The sequence below is a fragment of the Dermacentor silvarum genome, chromosome 1, assembly GCF_013339745.2.
Source record: "Dermacentor silvarum isolate Dsil-2018 chromosome 1, BIME_Dsil_1.4, whole genome shotgun sequence".
Classification (NCBI taxonomy): Eukaryota; Metazoa; Arthropoda; class Arachnida; order Ixodida; family Ixodidae; genus Dermacentor; species Dermacentor silvarum.
The window spans coordinates 59,974,044-59,982,179 of NC_051154.1; the positions used below are offsets into that span (position 1 = coordinate 59,974,044).

Below are 8,136 nucleotides of genomic sequence, written 5' to 3' on the forward strand. Positions count from 1 at the left end.
TGTATACAAGTTTATATGGCCGATAAAACTTCTATCCTTACTTCGTATAGCTGTCTAATTTGCTATCACAATTGATGCTGTGCCTTTCGTGCAAAACTATGACATCTTTTCAACACTGCTGAGATTCAGTGTTATTCACTTTAAAAAAAGACATGAGGTGTCTGCCATACTATCTATGTGGCTAATAAGCAGATGGAGAGCTGTGTGGCCACCATATAAGAACTCTCACAGAATGTCATTGGCGATAAAAAGCTAGGAAATTCCAACGACCGCTTGGGAAGAACTTGGCTGTCGTGTGCTGTGCGAGTGTGGTATGACTTAGAGATTGACTCCAACCAAATAAGGAAATTTACTAGCCCGACGTTTCGGAACCAATTCGGCTCTTTCTTCAGGGGGTATTCTTCGGAGGTGGCGGTGAAGAAGGAGCCGAATTGGTTCCGAAACGTCGGGCTAGTAAATTTCCTTATTTGGTTGGAGTCAATCTCTAAGTCTTAATCAATTTTCCCAACCAGACAGGTAATTCTGTCGAAATGTTTAGCTTCAAGTGTGGTAAGCTATACATTCATAGAAATTGGTTCTTGCACTGTAACATTAACTTCGTTTCTGAGGTGCTTTATCCCATGTTTTCCTTTTTTTTTTTTTTTTTGCAGACACTGATAATGTAGCACGAGGAAAAGAGCAGCTGGCTGCATTGGACCTGGTGAATGAAGATGGCAGGAACCAGCACAGAAGGCAGCGACGGCATGCTGCAAGATAAATTTTTTCAGATGAGCAGAGTGTGTCTGGTGCAGACAATGGTGGCTTTTTACAAGGCTCAGAGGAAACTTTTCCAACACACTCATGTCTGCAAGCAAGCTTCGCTCCCTCTCGTGAGCCTCTAGTCCTGCTAATATTACCAGTAGCCGCTCGACTGATGTGCCTTTCACGGTGATGACCTCTGAGGACTCTGGGTCTTCAGCCATGCCTACATTATCAGTGAAAGGTAAAACTTGCTGAAAGGGATTCGCAGAAGTGAGTAGAAGGAGCATTAGCTGTCTGTACATGTACTGCCATCTGTATATTCTTACAAATAAATGTAACGGCTGATTACTTTTTAATGACAAAATGGAACCACCTTGTTTCACTGCTGAGTTGCATGTGGGCTCACTCAGCTGCCAACAGCTCCTGTAGCAGTTGTGGTAAAATACTAACTCAAATTTAGTGAGTAGGTATTGTATCTTTTATTGTGCATTAATTAAGAAGTTTAGAAACTCTTATTGCCATTCATTAGTATTGAAGGAAATCTAGTTGTCTTCTCTGATATGCTAATGTGAAACATTGTTTTGCTTTCAGAAGAAAATTCTGAAGGCGTTTGAGGAGATGAGAGCAGAGCTCTCGGCACAGGGAGGCATTTTAAAGAAGTTGGAAGTGTTGTACTTGCTGTAAACACATGCCCCAGAGTTCCAGACCTGTCTTGAAAATTGAAAATTGCTTTTATTTTTCCCAAACAACAAAATTGGGGATAGGACCATAGACTAAAAGCTACAAAAGTGTAGCTTGAGTGCATCTGAGGCCCAACATAAGTAAATACATGGCAGAGAAACAAAAACGCAGTCAACAATCAGTCATAACATGATACATACACACATGATTACATTCAAACAAAATATCAATTGAAAGAGCCAACATTCATATATATGGCAATAAAATGTTTCAACATCTGAAAACAGTCACAAGAATCCGAAATTTCTGAATACAAGTTGTAATAAATGAAATATTCTAGAAGTCCCTTGTGAACAATTTACATAAAACAAAAGTTATATACGGGACATTACAAGATATCGCCTAAATTCTTTAAGTGTGAGGGTAAATATAGTACTTTAATTCGTTTCGTATGTATTTAGTATCAATGGGATAAGGAATTGCAAAGTTTGATCACCATAGTTCATTCTGGTTCGAGGAACAGTCCACTTTACAGCACATCTAGTACGAACAACTTTGTCCGTTGGCAGCAGTGTCTTTGATGTACTACCATTGACATCCCATGGAGGGTTGCAGGAGCTCGAGAGTCAACTCTCTACTGCCTAGAGTAGGAATAACCTTGTAAGTTTTATCTTATGTTTATTATTGTTTGAAGTTAGCATTGGGCACTCATTTTTAATGAATTTCAGCCATATAATAGAATTCACTGGCATTGTGGCTGTCATGTTGGTAGTACTACTTGCATGGTAAAAGCCTGTGCCTTTAATCGCTCTGTTTATATATGGCTTGCCTCCAGCAGCAGGAAATGCTGTGAATAAGGTTCAAAGGTAGCATTTGTGGTATTATATGCCTTATTTGCATACATATGCTGAATATTTTACCTGTAAAATGATTATGTACATATGGTCATTGATGCCTACTGCCTATCCATTTTACTGGTCATTGATGCCTGTCCATTTTACTGAATGTAGCCTGCAAAACTGGCAAAAATGACTTAAATGATTGCATTGTCCATTTTCATTAGTGCCCTTGCGACATAGCAAGTTATTAGGCACTTGCTCGGTTTTATGCTGTAGTAAGAATAATATGCTGCTATAGCGGTCTTTTATAATGTTTTTGTTCTTAGGTTTCCTGCCTGCCAACAGTAGGACGATCGTCCTTGCGGGATGCCCTGCGCTGCATAATGCGGTGGTGCATGCGAGACAGTTTTGCCCAAGGGTTTAGCATGATGGGGAGGAAAGGGTGGAAACCATTCATGGGCCTCCACCTTCTCAGTGTTATGACTGGCAAGCCAGCTAAAGCATTTATTTTTTTCTCCTGTTTTCTGCAGGTATATCATACCTGCCAACTCTACCAATCTGTCTGGGAGACTCCCAATTGTATGGACACGGCCATAAGCTTCTCGAAAAACTGCCCCAGCTCACTGAAAAAAATGAAATAAAGAGAAAGACAGAAAAATACATGCCATGCAGCACAGCCGCATCCTTAATTGCCATTATATGCTAGGTAACTAGCCTAAGTCGGATTTAAATCCAAGCCATTAGTTTGTAGGCATTGTAGGCCTAATTCAGTTCACTTCAGATCAAGACTTGCAGTGAGAGCTGCTTAAGAGTCAAAGGTCTAATATGCGTTGCACAATGACCGGTTTCCTGAAGTCAGCTTCACTGCTCTAGAAGCCTGTAATTTGGCGAAGCAAATAAGAGAGGAAAGGGGCCACTGTAACGGGACATTGTATGTGTTCCTTAATTATACCTGCGTGCATGCGCGCCGTCTCCGGTCACATTAAGAACCTCAAGACGTGTGATAACTATAGTGGCAGACATTATAATGAGCTGTTTCTGATGTTGCTGTGATACTCAAAAAAAAAAAAAAAAGAAATCTAATTGTTTTTTTTTTACGTAACAGATCATGTTAGCTAAACGAGACACCTCACATCCAGCCTCAAAGCTTGGTGACACCTTGTTCTTAAGCCGGTGCTGTTGTGCCTGCCTTAACTGAAATTAACAGTCGAACCTTGTTATAGCATTGCACACAGGCAAATTAAATTATGGCTTATGTACTGAATCACCTAGAGAGAAATTAACTGCTGGGGATAATTTCAATTAATTTGACCTGCACATGTATGAATATGAGGCATAGGCAGTTCTAAAAAATTTGGGATTTAAATAAATTGTGAAATATTTGAAACATTTGTGAGTGTAAAATCTAAATCTGGTTCCACGGTATTGTATTTGAACTTTTCAGAGGCAGCAAAGAACTTCCCTGATGCCACCGACATGATGCTGCGATCATATGCTGCTGATTGGCAGTGTTGCACTCCATCAAGGATTCAGAGAAGGTACAAGTTTTTTTTTTTTCTCAAATGACCTGCCTGTACTCTGAAAGCGTTGCCATAAGCTGTACATGCCTCAGGTATGTGGCATGTGAGCTTGTAATGTTTCATGCTTATACCAGTCCCGAGAGCCTTTGGGTTTCTGGTCAGTGTTAAGGAGTACTGACAGAAGAATGCGTCTTGTTTTTATTCCTTCACTTCATAGCCATCGACCCAATGCTGCTATACTTCTTCAAGAGTACAACAAATAATTGCGTTGCCGTTTTCTGCAACCAGTTCAAAATGCACACAATGAGCAGCACGGTTTTGGACGTGAAAAATGACAGTTAACACATCATCGAAACCTCTTGCAGTGGTCTTGCGGTACCAGGTACCATTGAAGCGTACACACGCAGGAAAATATTCCTAAGAAGTGTGCTGGTCTGGACTGGTTGGTCCATCATTAGGATGGGAATAAACAGCGCTTGGACGGGACGAAGTAAGTATGACAGACAAGGGGCTGAACTAACAACCACTGGTTTAATGTGGGGAATGCAATATATACGAAACACAGGCTCAGTGCAGAAGACCAACAAAAACACGGTATCTAAGCCGGGATATATAGGAATGAAATCATCACATCACGTGCATCATCATAGCAAGCTGTCACGTTAACAAACTGTTAAAGAATGCAAAGAATGCGGCTGCCAACCTATCTTTGATAAATGCACAATGTTAGGCAGATATACAGAGCAAAGAGCATGTGAGATTCGCAAAGCGTTTTGTGTTCAATCGCATGCAAACTCCTGCGTCAGTGTACCCTCTGTTTCTCGGCATAGCTGTGAGATTAACTATTTGTTAAAAATGTGACAGCCTGCTATGACGACGCATGTGATGTGATGATTTCATTCCTATCCTGGCGCAGATACCGTGTTTTGTTGGTCTTCTGCGCTGAGCTTGCGTTTTGTATATGTTGCAATCCCCGCAATAAACCAGCGGTTGTTAGTTCAGTGCCTTAATTGTCTGTCATACTCACTTCGTCCCGTCCAAGCGCTGCTTGTTCCCGTGCTAACAATATTCTTGGGTTTTACCGGCGAAAACCACGATATGACTGAGGCATGTCGTATTGGGGGACTCTGGGTTAATTTTGACCGCCTCTGGTTCTTTACTTGCATCTAAATCTAAGTGAACGAGTGTTCTTGCTTTTCACCCCCAATAAAATGCAGCCACTGAAGCTGGGAATCGAACCAGTGACCTTGCACTTAGCAGCGCAGCACCATAGCCACTAAGCCGTCATGGCGGGTGTACAGACACTGTGGCCATGCTTGAAGAAGCCAAGTCCATTCACCACTTAATGGACAAGAGGGGAGAGCTTGTCCCTCTGTGTTCAGGACCAATTTGGTAGCTTTCAGAGTTTGCAATACCATGTGGCTGCAATCTACTCTTTCTGTGTTGTTACGTGTCTCCTTTGCCACGTTGAAAGCTGCGCTGTGCTTGATGCATATTTTGAAGCGGTTGCATAAAAACTGTGTTAATTGACTAGTCAACAGCTACCTAAAGAGAAGCAGCAGAATCAATTTTTGTGTCAGTACTCCTTTAAATATGCGGCACTTTGCTCTGTTGATCACATGTTCTCTGCTAGTTTGCTGTGCATTGCATCAGCTATGCTCTGCATTCTCGCAATAAGTATCAGTGATGAAAGGTTCATGCTAATGTTGATATCAGTAGCATTTTGTACTGTCTTTTTTTTTTCAGCGTTGGAGTGCACTGGAGGATGCCAGCTGTGCCGAGTAGTGTATAGAATAAATCGGTTTTGGAGCAGAGCATTCAGAAACAATAAAGTGACTTTTTCCATGCAAGTAGTTGTGAAATTAGTAGTGTGTATTGATTACAGGTCGACATCCTTTCCCTGCTCTTATCTAATGGAATGGCATACTGTAAAAAACACAGTGAATGCCGGAATACTTCAGGATTCAAAATGTGGGCCACCTGTGTATGGGACACAGTGCAAGTGCAGATGTTTCTCTTATGTCGCAAAGCTAGTAAAGCAACATTCTGAAATGTTAGGGTAACATTGCTAAAACGATGCTGACAGCGCGGACAATAGCTCGCTAGAGGCCTAGCTCGTACTTCCTGCAACAACAAATTTCTCGCGGTGCCTTCAAGGCTTCCATGGTTGTCTGGCAGAGCTATTCGGCACACGGTCACAACTACCAGCGGCTTTTCGTGATGGTTATTATTATTAGCATCTCCATTAAAACAAGGCGGTGACAAATAGTCACCTAGCCTTCTTGATCTAATTATATTTCACTGGATCTATAGTCATCTAGCATTTAATCTCCATCTTTACTCTTGTCATTAAAACCTCCAGTGATGATGTTGGCCCGTGACCTTTGGAAGTAGCTTTTGGAGCAGCTAAAATGATGTTTTGGTGCAGTAATATGGGCTTGAAGAGCAGGTTTATGAAAGCACTTCCAAAACAAATTATATGGAGCTTTTGCAGTGGCCAAGCCACGTGAAACCAATAAATGTAAGTGGTTGTTGGTCCATAACCACAATCTAAACGTTAAAAATTAGACCACTGCTTCATTACAGTCCTCACTATGGACTATAGTGAAGCGGTTGTGTCTGAAGATGTGCTCTAAACGCACTTGAGTGGCTTAGAAAAGCATGGAAGCGCTTGGACAGGCTACCTAGAGACTTCGGAGGCATTTGAGAACTATCAGCATGATCTCGCCACTATAAACATATCTTTTATGCTGGAGCGATCCATGAAACGAAAGTATAAGTTAATAATGCAGCAACGGGCTGCCTCTTCACCTCCTTATATGAAATTAATAATTTGTTTTATTTTCGTGCGATTGCCACAACAGTTATTTATCTCCATATATTGTACTGGACATTTAAAGTTGAAGTTGTAAGTATGACAAAAACTGCTAACCTTTTTTATGGTATATGTTTAATTATATTAAGAACTTAAACGATCATTTTTAAAGACAACTCCATTTCTCTTTGATTCTTCTGACCGCTTCTATTCAGATATGTTGACACTCAAATTTGACACTACCAAGTAGACTAATTTTGCATTCATAGACGGGAGTTCCGACAGACAAGACAGCAAGAGCACTAATGGCCTACGACACAAGGATGGATGCCAAGAATGATGTCAGAAATGGTTTCACACTGTGCGAGTCCACGGTAATTTCGAACGCGTGCCATGTTTTGTCGCACACTGCCGAGCATCCAGAAGGCATGATAAGAAGAGATCAGAGAGATGCTCTGGAAAAAAAATGATGCCTGTTAACCGCCAGTAGATGCTAAACAACAAATATCGCACAGCAAAACATATTAATGCGTTTCGCTTTTATGTTAATCATCTAAGTGACAGAATAATTTAGCTGGATGCATGACATGCACAACGGTGCAAGATTATTTTGTAGTTTACTCATATAAAAATATTGTTTGGAAGAATTACACAGCTTTTCGAAATGGTGGATTATTTAGGAGGCAAGCCTTGCCTAAATCGCAGCGTGCAATGTGGTCGCGAACCGCCTAACATGGGTGCAACTAAAGTGAAGCTAACTACAGCAGTAACGAATAGGCATGCAGCTGTAGGCTAGTATTTGAAAAATCAGTTCACCATGAGGTTATAAATTGGCGTCATGTTTGATCTAATGCTAAATTGAAGAAAACCGCCATCAGAATGTCAGAGAAGTATGTTTTGGTCTCGGTGCTTTATTTGGCAAACATTTTGAAGCAGCGGCTTGTCATGTTTCTGACTCGGTAATTTCCTCGGTGCACTCATGTACTATCTGATTGTTTATTTTCTGCCCAATCGCTCGCGGGTGCGCTCAGTTGCGATAGATTTGTTCTTGCAGCGCAAAAGGGCTTGAAACGTAGATGGTCTGTACTCTGTAATCATCATCATCAGCCTATTATGTCCACTGCAGGATGAAGGCCTCTCCTTGCGATCTCCAATTACCCCTGTCTTGCACTAGCCGATTCCAATTTCCACCTGCAAATTTCCTAATTTCATCACCCCACCTAATTTTCTGCCATCCTCGACTGCGCTTCCCGTCTCAGGCACCCATTCTGTAACTCTAATGGTCCACCGGTTATCTACCCTACGCATTCCATGGCCTGCCCAGCTCCATTTTTTTCTCTTAATGTCAATTAGAATATTGGCTATCCCGTTTGCTCTCCGATCCACACCGCTCTCTTCCTGTCTCTTAACGTTACGCCTAACATTTTTCATTCCATCGCTCTTTGTGCTGTCTTTGTTCTTGAGCTTCTTTGTTAATCTCCAAGTTGCTGCCCCATATGTTAGCACCGTGGAGCAGAGGTAGAATACCCGGCTTCAAACC

General features: G+C 41.5%; 1 long non-coding RNA gene across 2 annotated transcripts; it reads left to right on the top strand.

Moving 5' to 3' along the window:
- Positions 1-144: 144 nt before the first annotated feature.
- On the top strand, positions 145-5,634 carry LOC119464168 (uncharacterized). 2 transcript variants are annotated; one of them, XR_005194403.2, is made up of 3 exons: positions 145-308; positions 546-3,799; positions 5,528-5,634. It is a non-coding gene; the product is annotated as an uncharacterized LOC119464168 (long non-coding RNA). The 2 variants fall into 2 exon arrangements; XR_007467405.1 differs by having other exon boundaries at positions 145-300; positions 539-3,799.
- Positions 5,635-8,136: the final 2,502 nt, after the last annotated feature.